Source organism: Piliocolobus tephrosceles, chromosome 4 (assembly GCF_002776525.5).
Source record: "Piliocolobus tephrosceles isolate RC106 chromosome 4, ASM277652v3, whole genome shotgun sequence".
NCBI classification, from domain to species: Eukaryota; Metazoa; Chordata; class Mammalia; order Primates; family Cercopithecidae; genus Piliocolobus; species Piliocolobus tephrosceles.
In genome coordinates this window covers 22943770-22966670 of record NC_045437.1, presented here as the reverse complement: position 1 = coordinate 22966670, position 22901 = coordinate 22943770, and the positions used below count along the sequence as shown (strand labels likewise).

The window sequence follows — 22901 nt, the reverse complement described above, 5'->3', positions numbered from 1 at the left end:
ATTTGTTTCTTTATAATTTCACACTTCTGATCTTTCTAAGATGATTTTACACAATTATATTTTAAATATTGCACTTTTTCTACTATTATCAATAAGCTAATTTAAGAAGTGCATCTCTAAGGTAGTATACCTTTAAAATCCACTTCCATCTTCATTTTTAATGCAATGAATATAGTCAAATGAAGTTTGCTGATAAATTTAAAAAGCAAACAATTAATATACTTTATCGGAAATTCACTCAAAACCACATAGGTGAGAAATAATTGAAGCCACATTTGAAAACCTGTTTGAAATTCTTGCCACCTTACCAGTGAAATAAGAATTTTATGAAAACGGAGAAACCACAAGAAATAGCAATCTGATTGAAAATATTATCTCTTCAAAATAGTTGAGGAAATTGCATTTATAGTCCCAGTAATAGAAAATTATCTGAATACCTCAGTAAATGTGGCAGAATGGCAAGGAGGATAATCAAGAAACATTTGCAAATATGACTTTGGAGAAATAAAAAGGATATCATAAAAATTTAAATTCAAGACTTAAGATAATTTTCTCTGTACACAGAGATCTGCAGGGATACTGCTTTAAAATGTGTCAAAAGGATGGGCATTCTTCAAACATTCTGATTCATATGCTCTAGAATGAGATCCAAGAATTCCAACTGTAAGCGTACATATTGCAAATACCCTAGAATAGAATACCATGAACCACCTTTTCCAAACACTGACCTAAGATATTTGAAGAAAGCATCTTTATATTTAACATGACTGAAATGCAAACAAAACTAATGCAACTTTTTCAAATCTTCAGCAGATAAAATGAAAATCTGCTAAGTATTATATTATTATTCATGAATAAATGTATATTTAATGTTATTTGTGGTAATGCAAATAATTATAGGAATTGAATATTTACTAAATTACATTTTTTGTGGACAATAAAAAATAAAATAGTTAAAATATTGGAGTTGGGAAGAAAGGGTGATAAATTTTATGCATAGATTATAAATTGCTTAATAGAGAAATAAAGATGCAATTGATAGAGGATAGAGAATCTAGAGGCTTTGAGGAAAAAGAGAGATAGAGAGAGAACAGCAAAGCACACAGAGAGAAAAACACTCAGGCACTCATTTCCAGGGATGTTGCTCCCACTCAGTGGGAGTAATATCCTCAGTATCATATTCACTGAAGTTGAGTTCTGCAAGCTTCAGCTGGAAATTTCTGCTTAATAATTTTTAAAGTTTCCTGTAGTTTTATCATAAAATCATTGAAAATGCAATTGTTTCTGTGATTGTGAATCACAATTACATTATACCTTGGGAACAAGGTATTAGAATTATACCTTGGGAACGAGCTTCCATTCTTGACACTGTCTTTACCATATATTTAAACACATTGGTACTGACTCCATGAATATTAAAATGATAATGAAGAATATTATGAATCACTCTATGCTCCATTGTAGCAATTTTGATGAAATAGACCAGTATTTTTTAGAACACAAACCCCCAAACTTAACACAAGCAGAAATAGATGAACTGATCTTTCAGGCCCAGTTATAATCAATTACAAAGCTTTTACTGGCAGGTTTCAAGGGGGAAGGTGGTTCTCCCCACTCAACACTCGGTACACAGCCAACGCATTGCAACCTTTGGAGATAGTTGTAGTCAAAGATTCACCCCCACTCCCACAATGGCAGTCCACACTTTCAGGCATATATGCATTCCTATCTTAGAGATCCCCATTCAGAGGCCTCCTATGGAAGGCTGGGGAGGCTACACTGACAGACTCTTCAGAACCTCTACTGAGACCTCCTTATTGGTGGCCTTGAGATATTTCTTCAAGCTGACTCAGTAATTTTCCATATCAGTAATTTTAAATCTTCCTCTGACTCGCTGAGACCACAAAATGGCAGAAGGCTTTTGTTCATGGCTTCCTCAGCAGTTTTTTCTCATGATTACTCCCATTTATGCTAATCCATGTCACCCTCATCCCGTGCTGTTCCATGTGAAAAAAAATGAAACATTGTGGAAGTTGGTAGAGTTTCAAATAATTTCTGTAGATACTCTACTCTCAAGCAGTGGAGGGCATACTTCCTCATTCCTAAAAGAGGAAGGCAGCATTACAACGGAAAGCCCTGATCAACGCTATCTCAGACATAAGCTTATGGCCAACATCGACATGATCATAAATCATGTTGCTAGCATATACTCTTAATCATGAAATAAAACATCGGGGAAGAATACCTGGTTAATACCCCTCAAAACCGTCCGTGTCATCTAAAACAAGAGAAGTCTGAGAGACTGATTGCTAAGAGTGGCCTACGGAGACATGTCAAGTAAATAGAATGTGGTATCCCGGATGGGATTTTAGAAAATAAAGGGTATTAAAAGAAAATCTAAACAAAGACTTAATAATTTATGAGTATTTGTTCACTAACTTTAACAAATGTTCCATACTAATATAAAACATTAAAAACAGGGGGACCTGAGCATGGAGTTTATGTCAATTATCTGTACCACCTTTGTCATTTTTCTGTAAATATATAACTGTTCCAAAATTTGGAGAGTTTATGTTTTTTAAAGTTTTGTTTCATAAACACTGCGTTATGGGTCATAAATATGAAAATCTTACTCTTTAATATGTATATGAAATATATTGCACTGTATTAGACATAAGGTATATTCCATAAAGCATCACCCAGAAACATAAACTACGCCTAATATTCACCTAAAGTATTAAATTTGGAAGGATGGAATGGATAGCATGTTGGTATTAGCACCAATCACATACACATAGAAATCTTCTTTGTTAGCCATGAAGTCATGATTATAATAAAAAGTATTGTGTAAATGCAAAACTCTACCATTACTAAAGGAGAAAAGATGGGAGTTGTAGGACAAAGCCAAGTTGTAGCGGTGACAAATAGGAGGCAGCAGAGTAGACAGATACCTTTCTTTCTTATTGCTCAACATATGTAATGGATAATACAGATCTAATAACAGGAAGACTGGCCTTTTTATGCCATAATAACATAATTATAAAACCACAAAAATATGCTAAGGAGATAACTTTCATTCACTGTTTTGATAGAGATTGTTTGGAGTTATGTTTTGTTTTAAAAGCTTTAAAGATTCTGAGGGCTTATAGCTTCCAGTGCTATTTTTTAAAAACTTTTTATTATGATAAACATAACATTTACCACTTAAACACTTTTTAAAAGTACAATTCACTGGCCGGGCACGGTGGTTCATACCTGTAACCCCAGCACTTTGGAGGCTGAGCCTGGTGAACCACCTGAGGTAGGGAGTTGAAGACCAGCCTGACCAACATGGTGAAACCCTGTCTCTACTAAAAATACAAAATTAGCTGGTCATGGGTGGCACATGCTTGTAATCCCAGCTATTCAGGAGGTTGAGGCAGGAGAATTGCTTGAACCTAGGAGGCAGAGGTTACAGTGAACCGAGATTGCGTCATTGCACTCTAACCTGGGCACCAAGAGTGAAACTCCATCTCAAAAAAAAAAAAAAAAAAAAAAATTCACTGGCATTAAATACATTCACAATGTAGTGTAACCATCACCACTAGCTAGTTCCAGAATGTATTCATCACCCAGAATGTATTCAGATTACTGGGAAAGTTCATACCCAGTAATCAGTCACTCCTCAATAGCTCCTCTTCCATTCCCTAATAGTTATTTGTCTGCTTTCTTTCTCTGTCTCTGGATTTGCCTATTCTGGATCTTTTATATAAGTTGAATCATACAATATGTGTTTTTTGTGTCTGGCTTCTTTTATATAGCATAATTTTTTCAAGGGGCATCCATGCTGTGTAGCACGTATCAGTACTTTATTCCTTTTCATAGCTGAATAATATTTCATTTTATAAATACATCACATTTTGTTTACCTATCCATTCATTGATGGGTATTTAAGATGTTTCTATGTTTTGGTCATTGCAAATAGTGCCACTTGGAACATCTCTATACGTATTTTGTTTGAATATCTGCTTTCAGTTCTTTTGGGTACATACCTAGGAGCAGCATCACTAGGTTACAGGGTAATTCTATGTTTAGCTCGTTGAGAAACTATTAAACTTTTCCCCACAGTGGGTGTACCATTTTACATTCCCACCAGCATACTTCAAGTGTTATCGGTCGTGCTTTTTATACTTCTCACTTTTGAATGGGAGATTGTTCCTGCTCCCAATCCATGTGTAGTTTGTAATACAGAGTTTGATTTATACTCAAATTTGAAATATTTTTGTTATTTGAGCTATGAATTAAGGAACATTATTTATCTTTCTGAAACTCAGGTTATTCATCTTAAAGTGGGGTAATTCTTACCTTATAAAATTCTCAGTATTGCCACAAACAAGAGAGAAACTTTTAACTTTGCATGGCCTTGCCATCTTATCAGAATTGTCACTTATGCTGTCCATCTTTATATATTTGTTTCTCTTGTTTTGGTTTAAATAGAATGTTGTGGTTTCCTCCTAACAACTGAGTCAATTTGCATTTGCTTCTATGAGCTGACCTTTCAAACATTGCCCTTCTGAGATTCACATTAGCCCTTCTTTACTCCTAAGTCTTTCGACTCAAGTGACCACTCACAGAGAGAAATTTACTGTATGTTGATGATTCTCATGCCTATATCCCTAGCTCAAATCTATCTTCACAACTGCAGATCAGAACCACCTGCCTCCTAGATATATCTATGGATGTGGTACACAGACACATCAAACTTCACAAACTCCAAACTGACATTTGATGTTCCTTAAACTCATGCCTTTTCCCTGTTCCGATGAACATGAATGACACTGACAACCACACTATTTTTGAAGCTAAAGCCTGGCTATCATCACTGCTATGTGCCTCTCCCTCATTTCCTGTTTGCCACAAATCCCCCAAGAGCATTGATTCTACAGACTAAAGAGATCTCTTATTAGGCTACTTTTTCCATTTTATCCTCCCTAGCCTGTACTGGTAAGAGTTGTTGACGTAGAATAGCAGCCACATTCAATTGGGATTTTGAAGAGAATTAAAGGAAGGGACTAGAGACAGATTTAATGTGAAGCTAATGAGGTTTAAGCTGCAGGGTCCTCATTTGCATGAGCTTCTGTGAAGTCTGAGAGCTGCTGCAATCTCTGGATGGGGAGGGACAACAAGCTGTCAATTAGGAATCATTACAGTAAGCATTTCAGATACATTCCCTAAAGGAATTTCAGGAGAAAGGGATCCACCCTTCTAAGTCTCCAGCAAAATAGTTTTGCTCTCAGATTTGGTGTCTATAATTGTGTACGCCTTTTCTTAAAAAAAGGAATTCCAAATTGCACAAATTTCAGGCCCCATAAACCCTGTATCTACCACTGGAAGTGACAATTTCAACATGTATGGACAAAGTTAAGGAATATAACAAGTAATATTGAGGGACTTAGTCAAGCAACAATAAGAAGTACTTACAACCAAGAGGTCTGAAAAATCAAAGGGAAAAAACGGTTTTGTTACCAGAAAGGGTTGTGATCCAGACCCCAAGAGAGAGTTCTTGGATATTGTGCAAGAAAGAATTTGAGATGAGCCCACAGAGTAAAGCAAAAGCAAGTTTGTTAAGAAAGTAAAGAAATAAAAGAAGGGCTACTCCGTAGACAGAGCAGGGTGTTCTCGAAAGCAAGGGGAGAAATACACCAACTTAGGAACAATGCCTGTTTATATACAAGATATATAGCAAGAAATCATGGGAGAGATGTGCTCTACTATATACATGGCTCCTAACAAAGGATTGTTAATCTTTGTGTACCTACTATCTTCGGCAAGAATCTATATTATTGCTTTTAAAGCAGAACTTAAACTAAGAATCATTTTCTTCTTAAGATATTGGGTTGACCGGGCATGGTGGCTCATGCCTGTAATCCCTGAACTTTGGAAGGCCTAGGTGGGTGGATCACCTGAGGTCAGGAGTTCAAGACTAGCCTGGCCAACATGGTTAAACTCCGTCTCTACTAAAAATACAAAAATTAGCCAGGTACGGTAGTGTATGCCTGTAATCCCAGCTACTCAGGAGGCTGAGGCAGGAGAATCACTTGAACTTAGGAGGGAGAGATTGTGGTGAGCCGAGATCGTGCCATTGCATTCCAGTCTGGGCAACAGAGTGGGACTCTGTCTCAAAAAAAGAAAAAAAAAAGAAGGTATTGGGGCATTAGGACATTTCCTGAATCTGTTAATTCTTGGTTCTGTTTAGTCAACATTATTAACCTGTTCCCTTAGCCGTAAGCATCGTGTGACTAGGAATGCCTAACCTCCTGGGAATGTAGCCCAGTAGATCTCAGTTTCATTTTACCCAGCCCTTACTCAAGATGGGGTTGCTCTGGTTTGAACTCTGACAGTTTTATCAGGACTGGGTGAGAGGACAAACTTTAGATGGTGCATTTGGAATATGATCTAAAACAATTCATATGAATTGATACCTCTGCAGGTTACCAAATATTTCTTCTTACTTTCTATAGTGTTTTTAAAGTATACTTTTTATTTTTGACCAGTTTTGACTTACACATTTACAGTGAAGATAGTACAGAGAGTTTTCCACATAACTTAATTTCCCAACTTTTAACACTTTGTATCAGTACGGCATATTTGTTGAAATTAATGAACCAACATTCATACATCATAATTAGTAAAGTTCAGATTTCAACATATTTCCTTTTTCTGTTGTTCCAAGATCTCATCTAGGATTCTCCATTACATTTAGCAGTCATGTCTCCTTACAGTTATTGTTGGCCGACAGTTTCTCTAATTTGCTCTGTTATTCATGATGTTTTCAGTACTGAAAAGTCCTGGTAGGATATTCTTCTATTGGGATTTTCCTGATGTTTTTCTAATTATGTGAGTGGATATTATATTCTTAAGATGAAGACCACAAAGGTAAAGTGCCATTATGATGATAAAATATCAGCCAAAATATTACTCAACAGCACTACTATGGTTTGAATGTCCCCTCCAGAATTCAAGTTGAATTTAATTGCCATAGTGAAGGCATTAAGAGTGGGACTATTAATAAGTAACTGGGCCACAAGGGCTGTTCCCTCAAGAATGGATTTATATTGTTCTCGTGGGACTGGGTTGTTATGAAAGTGGGTTCAGCCCTCTCTTGCTCTCACTCTTTCCATAATCTGCTTTTGCTTTTCTCCTTTCTGCCATGGAATGACACAGCACAAAGGCCCTCACAAGATGCTGGTACCATGCTCTTTGACTTCCCAGCCTTCAGAACTGTGAGCCAAATAAACTTCTGTTTTAGAAAAATAAATTACCCAGTCTGTGCTATTCTGTAAACTGAGGTAGTGTCACTCAGAAATCTCCATTGTAAAATTATTATTCCTCCCTCATTTTAATAATACATTATCTGGAATGAAGTCATTACGCACAGCCAGCACTTAAGGAATCGGGAGATATGCATCCCCTAATTGAGGGTGAAGTATCTCTATAAATTATTTGGAAAATTTCTATTCGGGGTATTGTCTATTTTTTCCCATTTGTTTTTATAGCTAATAAAGTATTTATATCAGTATGTACCAATGGATATTTATTTGATAATTTAAATTATTATCTCATGCAACATTATTTGTTGCTTAAATTTGACTCTGGTATTCTTTGGTATACCCCCATCATTGTTATTTTCTGTTGTTGTTTGTCTGTTTGTTGCTGTTGCTGTTTTCAACACTTTCTGATACTACATGAACTCCATACTAATTTTATGTATTTCTTGCTCGAGTTCTAGAATTACCTTTTTTTCTCCAAGACGGTTCGGTTGCATTTTTTGAGAATGACATTAAATTAGAAGCCAAGCTATGAAAGTTAAATATGCTTATAAGTTCTGGTAAAGCAAATAAATATACGTGGATAAATCAACCCATGTACACACACACACACACATGTATTTAACTGCCTTTGTCTATATTAAGCTAAACAGTATGTTGTATTGATGTCTCCAACTCTGATCCATGACCACATGACTTATTCTGCCCTCTTTTCCTTACTTGCCTATAGAATCTCTCACTCCAACATTTAGAAATCTTGCCCCACCATTCACCATTTATTTACCTAATTATTCAATTTCAGTGTTCAGTGATTTCAAAACTATTAATTTGTATCTCCATGGAAAATCATTTTATCAAGTAGAGTATGGTGCTTATATACACTTCTTTTTGCCCTTTTTTTAAAAAACTCCACTAAATCCAAAGTTACTCTTATTGGTGCCTCATTCCATAACTTCAGTCAGTGAGGTTGTTTTACAAATTTGTAATATATTTGGATTACTTTCTCACATTCTACATTCCATTCTATTGGCATCACATATACAACACAGAAGTTTATGGCGCAAGGTGTGAATTTAAATGCATGACATATCAAATGTTAAATTTCTTCTATTCACCATTACAGAATAGTTTTGCCACAATAAAATATTCCCTCTGATTCACCTACTAAAGTTCCCCCTATCTGAACCTCTGGCAACCAGTGATCTGTTTACTTTCTCAACAGTGAAGCATTTTCTAAACCTTTACATAATTGGAATTGTACAACATATGATTTTTTCTGAATAACTTTTTAAATATACCAAGGGGCAGATTTAAGGTTTGGTCATAATTTTTTGATAGCTTGATAGTTCACATCGTTTTTTAATCACTGACTCATATTCTACTATCTTAGTGTGTGAGTTTGTTGTTCCATCTACCTATTAATCGCTATCTTCTAGTTTTTGATGATTTTAAGTAAAACTGCAGTAAACATTAATGTGCTGGGTTTTCTGTGGACGTAAGTTTTTAACTGAGTTTTTTTAAATACCTGGGAGCACAATTCATGGATTGTATGTTAAACATATGTTTCACTTTTTGGAAAAAAATGCCAAACTGCAAACTGTCTTCCAAAATTATTAATTTGTAATCCTACCAGCAATCCTACCACCAACTTATTTTCCTGTTGCTCCACATCCTCAGCAGCAGGGAGCATTGCCACTTTTTTGTTTCACATTGAATTCATTCTATTAGATATTGTTTTAATATGCAATTCACTAATTAAAAATGACGTTTAGCAGCTTTTCATATGCTATGTGTCCATCTGTTTATCTTCTCTGGTGAGGTGTCTGTTCATGTGTTTTGCCCTTTGTTTTAACTGCTTGTTTTTACGTTTTTGAGCTTACAAGCTATTTGTATATTTTGAGTGCAAGTCCTTCATCATTTGTGTTTATCAAATATTCATTCACAGTATGTAGCTTACATTTTCATTTTCTTAATATGACTTTTGCAGGGCAGACAATTGTTGGTTTTAATAAAATCCAACTTATGAATTTTGTTGTTGGGGAATTATGCCTCTGTTACTGAATTTAACACATCACCATATCCAACTCCATATTTTTTTTTTCCAAGAGGTTTCATAGTTTCACATTTTACATTTAGTATGAAAATGTATATTTACATATTTACCTCGGATTTTACATTTTACCTTTTATACAATGATCCATTTCAAGTTAATTTTGGAGTATAATATAATGTGTCTGTCTACACTTTTTTCTTTTGCATATGGAAGTCCAATTATATTCCGTCATAAATTGCTGAAAATACTATCTTTTTTTCACTAAATTGCCTTTGTTCCTTTGTCAAATATTAGCAGATGACAAGGTTTGTCTGTATCTCCACCCAAATCTCATCTTGAATTGCAGTTCCCATGATTCCCACGTGTTGCTGGGGGGACCTAGTGGAGATAATTGCATTATGCAGCGGTTTCTACCATACTGTTCTCATGGCAGTGAATAAGTCTCATGAGATCTGATGGTTTTATATGGGGTTTCCCCTTTCACTTGGCTTTCATTCTGTCTTGCCTGCTACTATGTAAGAGCTGCTTTTTGCCTTCTGCCATGATTGCGAGGCCTCCCCAGTCACGTGGAACTGTGAGTCCATTAAACCCGTTTTTCTTTATAAATTACCCAGTCTCGGGTATGTCTTTATCAACATCATGAAACAGACTAACATAGTGGACAAGATGTGTGTGGGTCAATTTCTATGCTTTCTAGTCTGTTTCATGGATTGACATGTCTATTCTTTCACCAGTTCTACATGTTCCTGATTATTATAATCTTATAAAATTAGGTAAGATTTGTCATCCAGCATTTTTTCTTCCTCAGTATTATGTTGGTTTTTCTAGGCTGATTGCCTTTCCATTTAAATGTTACAATCAATTCGCCAATATGTATAAACTAGATTGCACAGACTTTGATTGAGATTGTGTTGATTATAGATTAAGTTGAGGAGAATTGACATCTTAACAATATTGAGACTTCTAATCAATAAAGAGAAAAAAGTATCAATTTATCTATTTAATTAGAGCTTGTATTTTTCTCATAATGTTTTGCAGTTTTCCTTAAATAGGTCATGCATATATTTTCTTAGATTTAAAGGGAAGAATTTTATTGTAAATGTAAAAAAGTAGTTCTACTGTAATATTTTTTGAATAATCAATTGCCTTTGTATGTTAACCTTACATTTCACAATCTTCTTGGACTCATTAATTTTAAGTGTTTCTGTTTATTCCTTTGAATTTTCTACATGAACTATTATTCCATTACAAATGAGGAAGTTTCTATTTCTTCTTTTTCAATCTTTACACCTTACCACCTGTGTCTTGCTTTTTTTCTTATTGCCCTGGCCAGGAATTCCAACATGGTGTTGAATAGAAGCTATGAGATAGGGCATTATTGACTTGTTCCCAGTTGTGATGTTTAATTTTATGTCAAATTGACTGGGCCTTGACATGCCCAGATAAGTCATTTGTGTTTAGACTGGTAGACTGAAGAAAGAAGATTGCCTGGCCTAATGTGGGTGAATACCAGCCAACCTATTTAAGGCCCAGTTAGAGCTAAAATATGGGGGAAGATTGAATTCTTGCTCTCTGTCTGACTGCTTGAACTTTGAGACAACAGTCTTCTCTTACTTTTGGACTGGGACTTATGCCATCAGTCCTCCTGGTTGTTAGGCCTTCAGACTTGGACTGAAATATATGGCGGTCTTGGGTCTTTACCTTGCAAAGGGCAAATCCTGGGCCTTCTTAGTTTCCTTAATCGCACAAGACAAGTTCTTATTATAAATAATATTATTTAAAAAATAATAATATGTATATTTTTCTCTATTGATTCTGTTCTCTAGAGAACTCTAAGACACCAACCTTATAGAAAAACATTTAGTTTCTCACCAGCTGTAGATTTATTGTAGATGCATATTATACTATAAATTTCCCTCTCAACACTTCTTTTCCTTCATTGCACAAAGGTAAATATTTTATTCTTATTGACTTCACAATCTTTACAATATTTGTTTGACACTACTGTTTGATACATTTATCATTTAAATGTGTACTGTTAAATCTTCTAATGTTTTAGGATTTCCCAACTATATTTTATGCACTTCTAGTTTAATTGTATTGTTTTCTGAATACATGATTTGCATGATTTCTATACTTTTAAGTTATTAACATGAGTTTTAAATTATTAATATGTTTCTAACACATTGATAGGCATTTTACATCCCAGGAAAGAGTGTGGTTTCCTTTGTTGAATGTTGCATGCAAACTTGAGAAGAATATATGTGCTGCCGTTATTGAATGAAGTTGTATACAAGTATCAATTATATCAAGTTGATTTTTAGTATTGTTCAGGTCAACAATGTCCTTACTGATTTGCTGCTTACTGATATAGCACTTGTGCAAAGAAATATTGAAATTTTATAGCACACTAACTATAATAGTGTATTTCTTTATTTCTTCCTCAGAAGAAATAGAGTACTTTGATTCTTTATTATTAGATTTAGGGTTGTTATATATTATACATTTTTGGATAATTATTTCCTTTCTCATTATGTCATGTGGCTCTTTATCTGTAATAAATGTTCTTCTTCTGATGTCTCGTTTTGCCAAAATTCGTTACTTCTGCCTTCTTTGGATTAGTGTTAGCATGATATCTTTTTCACCCTTTTTAAAATTTTAACCTTAGTTTATATGCTTCAAATGAGATTTTTTTTTTTTGACAACAAGGAGTTGCATCTCTGTCTTTTAATGATGCATCTAAACTAGTCATTTTAAAGCCATTATTGATATAGGTGATTTTCTGTCTACAGTGTGTGAAACTGTTTTCTACTCATTGTGTCTGTTGTTAGTATATTATTCACAGTAATTTTTGAAAATTTTAAGTGGCTTCCCTTAAGGTTCTAACACATTTACTTAACTAATCAAAGTTTATCTTCAAACTACAGTGTATCTATTCATGTTTACTGTAAGTTTCTTAGACTAGTCCTGTTCCATCACTTTTGTCATTGTTGTTAGGCATTTCGCTTATCCATATATTATATAAACATATGTAGCAACAAATTGTTATAATTATTTAATTAAACACAGATTTTATATTTTATTCATAAAATAAGAAAAATAAAAAATATTGTTTATCGTGATCTATTTCTTTTCTCTTGCTCTTTATTTCTAAGTTTCGGGCCTGCATTATTTTTATTCCTCTTGAAGATTTTATCATTTATTATAAGGCAGGTTTAATGATGATTAATTTCCTCAGTGTTTAATTTTCAGAGGATGTCTTGTTTTTTCTTCATTTTGAAAGATAATTTTTCCTGATAACTAATTCTAAATGGTTTTTTTTAATACACTAAATATTTAACCCTAATCTTTTCTTGCTTATGGACTTATGATAAGAAGTTTGCTGTAATTCCTAATCTTATTCTTCTCTAGGTATTTTCCCTCTTTCATTTCCTCAAGAGTTTTTTCTGACCTTTGGCTGTCTGCAATTTGAAAATAATATGTGCCATTTTGTGAGTGTGTGTGTGTATGTATGTGTATATTTATTACGCCTGTTGTCTGTGAGCTTCCTGAGTCTTTCTTTTGGTGTCTATTCTTAATTTTGTAAAGTTCTTAGCCATTGTTCCTTGAAGTATTACTTCTGCTACACTATCTCTTTATTCCTCTTTTAGTATTACTATTATGTATTTGTTGAAGATTTTCAAATTGATCCTGGTTTTGGGACATTCAGTTCTATTTTTTGTTGTTGTTATTAGCTTTGTCCTTTGCATTAAGTTTAAGATGATTCAACTGGTCCCATTTTAAGCTCACTAATTTCTTTCCTAGGCCATGTTCAGTCTACTGATTATCTATCAAACAATATTCTTCATTCCTGTTAGTGTTTTTCATTTCTAGCATTACTTTTTGATTTTTTTCTTATAATTTCCTTTACTTAAATTGTCCATCTTTTAAGTTGTCTACTTTTTATATTGCAGATAATTAACTTCTTATCTGCATCATATCTGAGTCCAGTTTGTTTGCTTTCTTTATTGCTTCTTTTCTTCATGGGCATGACTTATAATAATTTTATTGAAAGGCAGATATTTTGTAATGGGTAATACAATATGTATATTTAATATCTTGTTTTAAATATATCTAAGACATTTCAGGTTTATGTGCTACTGACAAAATACAGTTCCCCCAGACATGTGCCTCTTCCAATGTTCCCTGTGTAGGTGAATGACATTATCATCTATAGAATTGCATATATTCTTATTTATTTTACGTCGTAAAAAATACTGTATTTTTTAACCTTCTCTCCATCTACACCACAATACCTGCTCATGCATTTATATCGCTTACCTGGAAATCAGCAGTTAACTTTTTGTTTTTCCCACACTAGCCATAGATTACCTCTGCTCCATTTTCCCCATAGCAGTCAGAATAATATTTTAAAAATCTGAAAATGCCAACAAACACATAAAATATTTTAATTGTTTTCACACTTTTTTAGACAAAAATAACTGTTAGGCTGGACACGATGGCTCACGCCTATAATCCCAGAGCTTCGGGAGGCCAAGGTGGGTGGATCATGAGGTCAAGAGATCGAGACCATCCTGGCCAACACGGTGAAACCCCGTCTCTACTAAAAATACAAAAATTAGCTTGGTTCTAATGCGGTGGTGCATGCCTGTAGTCCCAGCTACTTGGGAGGGTGAGGCAGGAGAGTCTCTTGAATCCGGAAGGTGGAGGTTGCGTTGAGCTGAGGTTGCACCACTACACTACAACCTGGCAACAGACCGAGACTCCATCTCAAAAAAAAAAAAAAAAAAGAAAGAAAAAAACAACTGTTATCCTGATCAATAGAAACCTAACACCCTTTCCCTAAGTGGTCTCTTCAGCTTTTTTTCATACCATGCATCCTCATTGTATTCTTTGCTCTGTCATCTCTGACCTTTTACTTTTTGGGGTCTCTGTCCTCATTAAGAATGCCCCTACATATCACATTACACTTTATGTGCTATTTCCTATGTCTTGGCTTCTCTATGCTGCCTCACTTTTTATCTGGTTTTTTGATTATTCAACCATTAATGCATTATATTCCATTTTTTGATTTCCACTTTCACTAATCATGATTACGTCAAATCTTACTTCCATAAGCCCTCAAAGAGTTAGTTTCTTTATAGCAGTAATGATGGATACACATTTATAGTGTCTGTTGCGTTTTATTAATGTGCTTCTCTATCTCTGGATTATAAGTACAAAGCAGGCTAAAATCACATCTTTTTTTGTTATCAACACTTATAAAAAATCATAACAACTTTAAGGGTTCAATAATGTTTTGATAAATATTTATACATTAATTTCCTGCTGAAATTAGTCCCCAGACTTAAACATTTGAAAATTATTTATTGAGCCCCTCCCATACTGTTGTCGCAATACTAGGCATTAAAAATACAGTGATGCCTAAAATATACTTATGCATCCTCATGAAACTAGGAGGATCCTCATAAAGCAATGAGACTGATAGATAGCATAAGTGTTAGGTATTACTTTTTAGTCTCAGAAGCATATATTAAACGGTCTGTAAAACAATAGACTATTTAAAATCTATCTTTTCTGTATTCACCATGTAACCTTTACATTTAAGTGTTATTCAAATATAAAGAAACAAATTATGAAAAAGTAAGACAACTTCCACTTTTGGGGGCATATAAATCTTTATAAGAATAATCAATTGTATCTATTTTATCAGGTACCCCTGAGTCAACACATAAGTATGAGAAGAAGAAAAGATGCTAAAAAATAAATGCAAAATATTTTAAATAAAAGAAGTTTAAGGTACAAAACTAAAATACAGTGGAAAATAACGTTTTATTTCCTAAAAATTCTGTTTCTTCTCATAACCAGTTCAGAAAACAAAACAAAACTCTGAATGTATAGATGTACAAAAGCAATTCTATCAAATGGCAAGAATATCATTTTGAAGTTTGCATCTTTCTAATAGTGGATATCTCAGTTTTACTACTTTGCACTGTTGGTCTTCTTATGAGAGCCTCTAGAATTTTATTGGAAATTCAGGAAAATCATATCTATCCTATAGTACACCATAATTTTCTTCAGTTGTTCCTATAAGCTAAGAAAAATATAGTGAGATAGTTCAATAACAGAAAACCCGTATCTTTCTGATTTTGGATATTACAATTACTATTTTGTATGATTGAATCCCATGCTCAGACCTTCAGCGTTTTATTTGAAATTCATGAAATTATATATAGCTTGTTATATAGATATTTCTATAATAAGTTATGGACAGCAAAGTGATATAATACAGCATAGGCTTCTCCAGATGTCCATCCAAATAAAAATCATATTGAAATAGAGGCCCAACCAGGCATGGTGACTCAAGCCTATAATCTCAGCACTTTGGAAGGCCAAGGAGGGTGGATCACTTTAGGTCAGGAGTTCAAGACCAGCCGGACCAAAAGTGTGACACCCCGTCTCCACTAAAAGTACAAAAATTAGCCAGAGGAGGAGCAAGCTGGAACGGGAAGTGGTTGCATAGTCTCCGGGATCCTGAGGCCTGGAGGAGGCGTCTGTGAATGGCCGGCTGGCTTTGCCCCGAGTCCGGTCCCAAGCCGGCCTCCCTTGGACCAGCCCGATGTGACTGAGTCCAGTGGAGCCTGAGCAAGGAGCGGGTCCCTCGTGGAGCCGGAGGGAGGGAGGAACATGACATCGCGGGGATGGTTTCACCCAAATATCACTGGTATGGAGGCAGAAAACCTGATGATAAAAGGAGTTGATGGCAGCTTTTTGGCAAGGCCTAGTAAAAGTAACCCTGGAGACTTCACACTTTCCATTGGAAGAAATGGAGCTGTCACCAACATCAAGATTCAGAACACTGGTGATTACTATGACTTGTATGGAGGGGAGAAATTTGCCACTTTGGCTGAGTTGGTCCAGTATTACATGGAACATCATGAACAATTAAAAGAGAAGAATGGAGATGTTGTTGAGCTTAAATATCCTCTGAACTGTGCAGATCCTACCTCTGAAAGGAACTGAAATATGACATTGGTGGAGGAGAACAGTTTGATTCTTTGACAGATCTTGAGGAACATTATAAGAAGAATCCTATGATGGAAACATTGGGTACAGTGCTACAACTTAAGCAGCCCCTTAACACGACTTGTATAAATGCTTGTATAAATGTTGCAGAGTTCGAGAACTAAGCAAATTAGCTGAGCCATAGACAAAGTCAAACAAGGCTTTTGGGAAGAATTTGAGACACTACAACAAGAGGGCAAAACTCTCTACAACCGAAAAGAGGGTCAACGACAAGAAAACAAAAACAAAAAAGATATAAAAACATCTTGCCCTTTGATCATACCAGGGTTGTCTTACAAGACAGTGGTCCCAATGAGCCTGTTTCAGATTACATCAATGCAAATATCATCATGTCTGAATTTGAAACCAAGTGCAACAATTTAAAGTCCAAAAAGAGTTACATTGTCACACAAGGCTGCCTGCAAAACATGGTGAGTAACTTTTGCAGATGGCGTTCCAGGAAAACTCCCAAGTGATTGTCATGAAAACAAAAGAAGTGGAGAGAGGAAAGAGTAAATGTGTCAAATACTGGCCTGATGAGTATGCTCTGAAAGAATATGGTGTCATGCATGTTAGGAAGGTCAAAGAAAGCACCCTTCATGACTATATGCTAAGAGAACTTAAACTTTCAAAGGTTGGACAAGGGAACATGGAGAGAATGGTCTGGCAATACCGCTTTCAGACCTGGCTGGACCATGGAGTGCCCAGAGACTCTGGGGGCATGCTGGAGTTCCTGGAGGAGGTGTACCATACAGGAGAGCATCATGGATGCAGGACCATTCGTGGTGCACTGCAGTGCTGGAATTGGCCGGACAGGGACGTTGATTGTGATTGATATTCTTATTGACATAATCAGAGAGAAAGGTGTTGACTGTGACATTGACGTTCCCAAAACCATCCAGATGGTGTTGTCTCAGAGGTCAGGGATGGTCCAGACAGAAACACAGTACCAATTTATCTATATGGCAGTCCAGCATTATATTGAAACACTACAGCACAGGATTGAAGAGCAGAAAAGCAAGAGGAAAGGGCACAAATATAAAAATATTAAGTATTCTCTAGCAGACCAGACAACTGGAGATCAGAACCCCATCCTGCCTTGTACTCCAACACCACCCTGTGCAGAAATGAGAGAAACAGTGCTAGAGTCTGAAAACGTGATGCAACAGCAAAAAAGTTTCAGATGAGAAAACCTGCCAGAACTTCAGCACAGAAATAGATGTGGACTTTCACCCTCTCCCTAAAAAGATCAAGGACAGATGTGAGAAAGTTTATGTGAAGACAGAATTTGAATTTGGAAGGCTTGCATTGTGGTTGACTACCTCTGATAAGCAAAATTTGAAACCATTTAAAGACCACTGTATTTTAACTCAACAATACCTGCTTCCCAATTACTCATTTCCCCAGATAAGAAGAATCATCTCTACAACGTAGACAACATTATATTTTATAGAATTTGTTTTATCTTGAGGAAGCAGTTAAACTGTGCACTGTATTTTGCAGATGGTGGGGATTCAAATTTTAGTAATAGGCTTTTTTTTTTCTTCTTTTTACAACCTTAACCAGTTTATTTTTTTTCCCCCTCATTATGGGGGATGATAAGAAGAAATGATTTGGGAAAATTAAGTAACAACATCCCAGAAAAGTGAGAACAATCTCATTTACCATCATGTATCCAGTAGTGGATAATTCATTTTGATGGCTTCTATTTTTGGCTAAATGAGAATTAAGCCAGTCCCTAAGACTGTCAGAAGCTGACTGGTCTACCTTTGTGTTGGCATTAAAGAGTCATAGAAAAAGAATCATGGATATTTATGAATTAAGATAAGAGGTGTGGCTTTTTTTTTTTTTTTTTTTTTTCAGCCAATGACCAATTATAGTTCAGTTGTTGACTGAGAAGGTTGTGGTGGGAAAATATTTACCACATTTTCTTTGCATTTGAGTAATTGTTTTGTACTTAGAAAAAAGGCATCTATGAATGACCAGTGTTTTTGGTTGTCAAATGTTGCTGACAAACTTACCCCAAAACTTCATTTGCTTAAAGAAATCCCACCCCCAACTGTTCTTCAGTCTGAGCTGGGCTCAGCTGGACTGTTCTTCTGCCAGCCTGCAGATGGCCACTCATGTGGTCAGCAGGTCAGCAGAGAGACTGGGATGGCTGGCCTTCTATCTCTGCCCACAGTCCTGAGTGTCTCCTTCTCCATGTAGTCTCTTTCAGTGGCCTGGCTGGCAGGTAGCTAGACCTGTCACATGCAGCTCAGAGCTCCCAAGAGCTCAAAAGCAGAAGTGATCAGGCCTTCTGAAGACTTAAATCCAGAATTGTCACTGTGTCCCTTCTACTGCCCTCTATTGATGATGATGATGATGATGATGATGATTTTTTCTAATCAAAAGAGAGCTGGATTATGCCCTTTACTTACTAAACAAGTCACAAGCCCAGCCCAGATTCAAGAAAAGGGTGTGAAGTGCAGGTGTGGTTAATTGAGGGGCCACTACTCTAACAGATGGTCACAACCAGTGCCATGGACAACCAAGGATATTAGCAAAAGTAGAAGTTGCTAGTGACCGTGGGAAGTTGAAGTTGCTTACAGTAGCTGGGACAAGCTGAAAGTCAGACTGAGAAATAGAGAAAGGGCCTTCAAGAAGCTTCCTGGATGATTTCTGCCAACCCTGAGCCTATTTTTGGAACCAGCACTTAGGGAAACTGATCTTGTGAGGATGGATGTGTTTAGGGGCACAAGGCTTTTGAGAGCAGCACCACCCCACTGGGGCACCCCCAAACTTGGGAAATGTGACTCTTTCTTAATGCTACTGGTTTTCAGTCAGGCCACAGTGAGAAAGAACAGCCCTAACAGGCCTCCAGCCAGGTTGAACAAACTCATTTTTGTTTTAGCCAACTGGTGAGATTGGCTAATATTCTACATTAAGTGCCTTCTCCAAAGACATCCCTCTTTGTCTCATACATTTAATCATGATTCAGTGCAGATATTTCAATGAAAATATTGTTGGTTGACTTTTGTGACGGTAATGAAATGCTATGGCATCTTTGCCGTGAAGGTATGGTCTCCTTGGATTCTTCTGACTGTGGCTCCTGAAAGGAAGGCCTAGGTCCAGCCCTGGGAGTAGTTCCTTTCTGAGGTTTCTCAGTCCCTTGAGACTCTCAGGTAGTTTGGCTGCCATTCTCACTGACAAAATGTATATCAGCCCCACCCCTACCCCCCAGTATTTATTGAACTTTGAATAGCTTCAGAACACAGCTGTGGCCTGAAGGTATTTCCCTATTAGGGAAATGTCGTGACTGCTGTCTTCTAGTCCAAATTTGTAAAGAAAAATATTTCAGTTCAGTATTTGCAGCAAGAAGCTTGAATCCTGTTCTTTTTATTGTATTGCTACGTTGATTTATTCCCCATTTTGCTTTGGTTTTGTCTTGACTTTGGGGGTAAAATCTTTCACCAGCACACAAGAGTTTGATTGTACAAATGTATCTCCTGCATTAACATCTCTGTCTGTTGCCTAAGATCAGTTGCTTTTATACTCAGAATGGAAATACCTGATCTTGGCTAGCTTTGTTTGTTATTAAGATACTGATTTAACTTAGATTTCCCTCCATGCGGTCAACAAACTATCATGTTCTTATGTGAACTTAGGCCAAGGCCAGAGTTATCATAATCCCTAGGTTGCTAAGGCTTATTACGTGTTTGGTAAAAGGTGATTGCAGGTTCTCAGATGAGTTTACTTTATATGGGATGGAATCAGGCAAAGACGCTGGGATGATGGAGAAAGGTCGAGGTGCAGGTTTGTAAAAAACTTGTGGAAATGAAAGTTCCAAAGAGGTGGTTTCTAAGGAAGTCAGAGAGCCCAGGGCCAGAGCAGTCAGTAATGGGTGAATCAGTTATTTGGAAAGTCAGTGTGATAGACACATGGATGCCGTTCACTTCTAGGTTGCTGGTAGGTATTAAATGTGCACAATATTCCATAGCTCACTGAGGATTTTAAAATTATAAGCCTAGGATTTTATATTTTGGAGTGACAGAGTTATCTGGCACATAGTATTGGTTTTTTATTTTTTTTTTAAGCCAAATTTCACAGTCTTAGTAACTTTAAAAAAAAAAAAAACTAAAAGATGCTTCATGTCTGGTGTGTGGCCCTTCTGAAACTTTTGGTCGTCTCTCTCACTGAAATCAAGGTCTTTTCAAATGTGGCTAAATGGGGTTGAGAAAATACAGGTAGGACTTTCTTAGTATGTGTGTGCATTATTTTAAAAGCCCAGTTGCTTCAGGTAAACAGTGAAGAAAATGGTCAAGATTATTTTTAGAGGTTATTTTATTGGGGATTTTAGGAACTGATAACATCTTGAGTTATTTTTAATTGAGGGGCGTGTGGAAAGGCTGGCAATTGTGAAGTGTTTTGTTGTAGGCTAGTATCCGTAAGAGAAACTTAGACAATAGACATAACTACAAAGCCAGTGCAGTTTTTGTTCTCTGTATGTTGTTGGGGGAATCAAGTTTTGCACATAGCAAGCACATGGCCTCCCTGATGTCAGGATGCCTTTGTTAGGATCTGTATTTGCCCTTAATTTTGTTGAAATCTTTTTCCCTTCTTCCTCTTGAAAAGTTCCAAAATATAGTTTATTGTATCTTTCTTCACTAAAAATGTGTTCCTTTTTCACTATGGGCAGTCCACACAAGGCAAAAACTAATGAACAGTTGGTTTTAGTGTGTCATGTAACTTTGTTTTTTATCAAACTAATTTTGACAAGTTTTCATCCTAAGCCTCAAATCATGTAATTAATAATTTGCCTGTTTATTTATGACCTAATTGTGATTCTTTTATTAATAAAAGCTGATGGGAAAAGGATCCCTGATTAAGCTGATGACTAGATCCACAATTAATTTTCCTACAGTATATGAAGTATTGTACCAGAGTATTAAAAGGTATCTAATATTTATTGATAAATCTATCCTTTAAAAGGAATACATTTTAGGATGTCATCATGTTGATGTGAATCACGTAAATGTTGATAATATGCTGTTTATTATACATCTAGTGTTTCAAGAGAGTCACTTAATTGCCTTTTTGCCCACATATATTATGTAGTTTATTTGCAACCGTTTGTTTAAAAAAAGACATTAAAATAATAGTTTATGTAGAGAAATATTAGTGGATTTAATTGTCTCCCTACCTGTATTTATGGGTGTTAGCACAACTGCTTTGCTAGTTACAAAGCTGTATTATCAGAGTAAAAGTGTATTTGTAAACTGTAAGGGAAATAAAAATTAAAAATAAAACCATTTTCTTGTATAAAAAAAATAATAATTAGCCAAGCGTGGTGGTGGGTGCCTGTAATCCCAGCTACCTGGGAGGCTGAGGCAGGAGAATCACTTGAACCCAGGAGGCAGATGTTGCAATGAGCCAAGATCATGCCACTGTACTCCAGCCTGGGTGACAGAGTGAGACTCCATCTCAAAAAATTTTATTTCTTTAACAAGTATTTTTTTTTAATTTTTATTTTTTTAAGACGAGTCAAGTGCAATAGTGAGGAGGGAAAGAGTAGAACAGAAGTTCCATCTGTGACTGTGAACAATCAGTTGAGATAACGCGTTGCCTCTGGACAAGCCTCTTCAAGTATTTAGTGAACACGTATTATAATCATATTGAACTAATTTTAAAAATATGTAATTTATATAAACATATGTAAATTGCACATACATATACATATACACAGAGCTTATTTTGAACAAATGTGTATGTATGGGCAAGAAACAATAAAACTGCGAGGATGAAATGGTATACTGCTGGAATATATTACCGTATTGTGCCTACATTGTGGGCTTATGTACGTGATTTCTTATGGAATTTACAATTGAACAAAAGTAAGGGTAAATTTGCCAAATGTAACGCGTAAAATTATTGTTCCATCTCTTCACTCACTTCTTGTAATAAAATGATACACCAACATTTGCCATGTGACTGCAGTGCCTCCAGGAGCGAACACGGATCATCCAGCATATCACATTGACGAAGGCTGCACCAAATGATTCTTGTGGCCAATAATAGGATATTAGGAGATGCCATGAGTTTCTGCTTAAAATGTGCTTGTGTAGTTTGTAGTTTAGCTTAGCTCTTACATTTCTTCTACCATCTACCTTGAAAAGAGCATAACCAAGGCTAGTACTAATTCCAGAATGAGGAACTCATGAGGAATATCTAAGCCCATGTTTCTATAACTTAAAAAAAAAAAAAACAAAACTCTGTAAGCCATTGAGATTTTGAGTTTGTTATGAAGAATTTGTTGCAGAATTCTAATAAATACATCAATGGTAGTATCAATATCAGATAATTCTGGAATGAGAAAATTCTGAAACAAGCAATGTGGGAGAAAAATTAAACATTGTGAAGGGTAGAGAATGAAAAATAAATCCAGACAATAACATCTCCAGGTCAAACTCGAGATGTAATAAAAATAATTGCTATTT

The 22901-nt window shown here is 35.8% G+C and overlaps 1 pseudogene; it reads left to right on the top strand.

Moving 5' to 3' along the window:
- Positions 1-16047: 16047 nt before the first annotated feature.
- LOC111546717 lies at positions 16048-17612 on the top strand (annotated as a pseudogene).
- The last annotated feature ends 5289 nt before the right edge of the window (positions 17613-22901 follow it).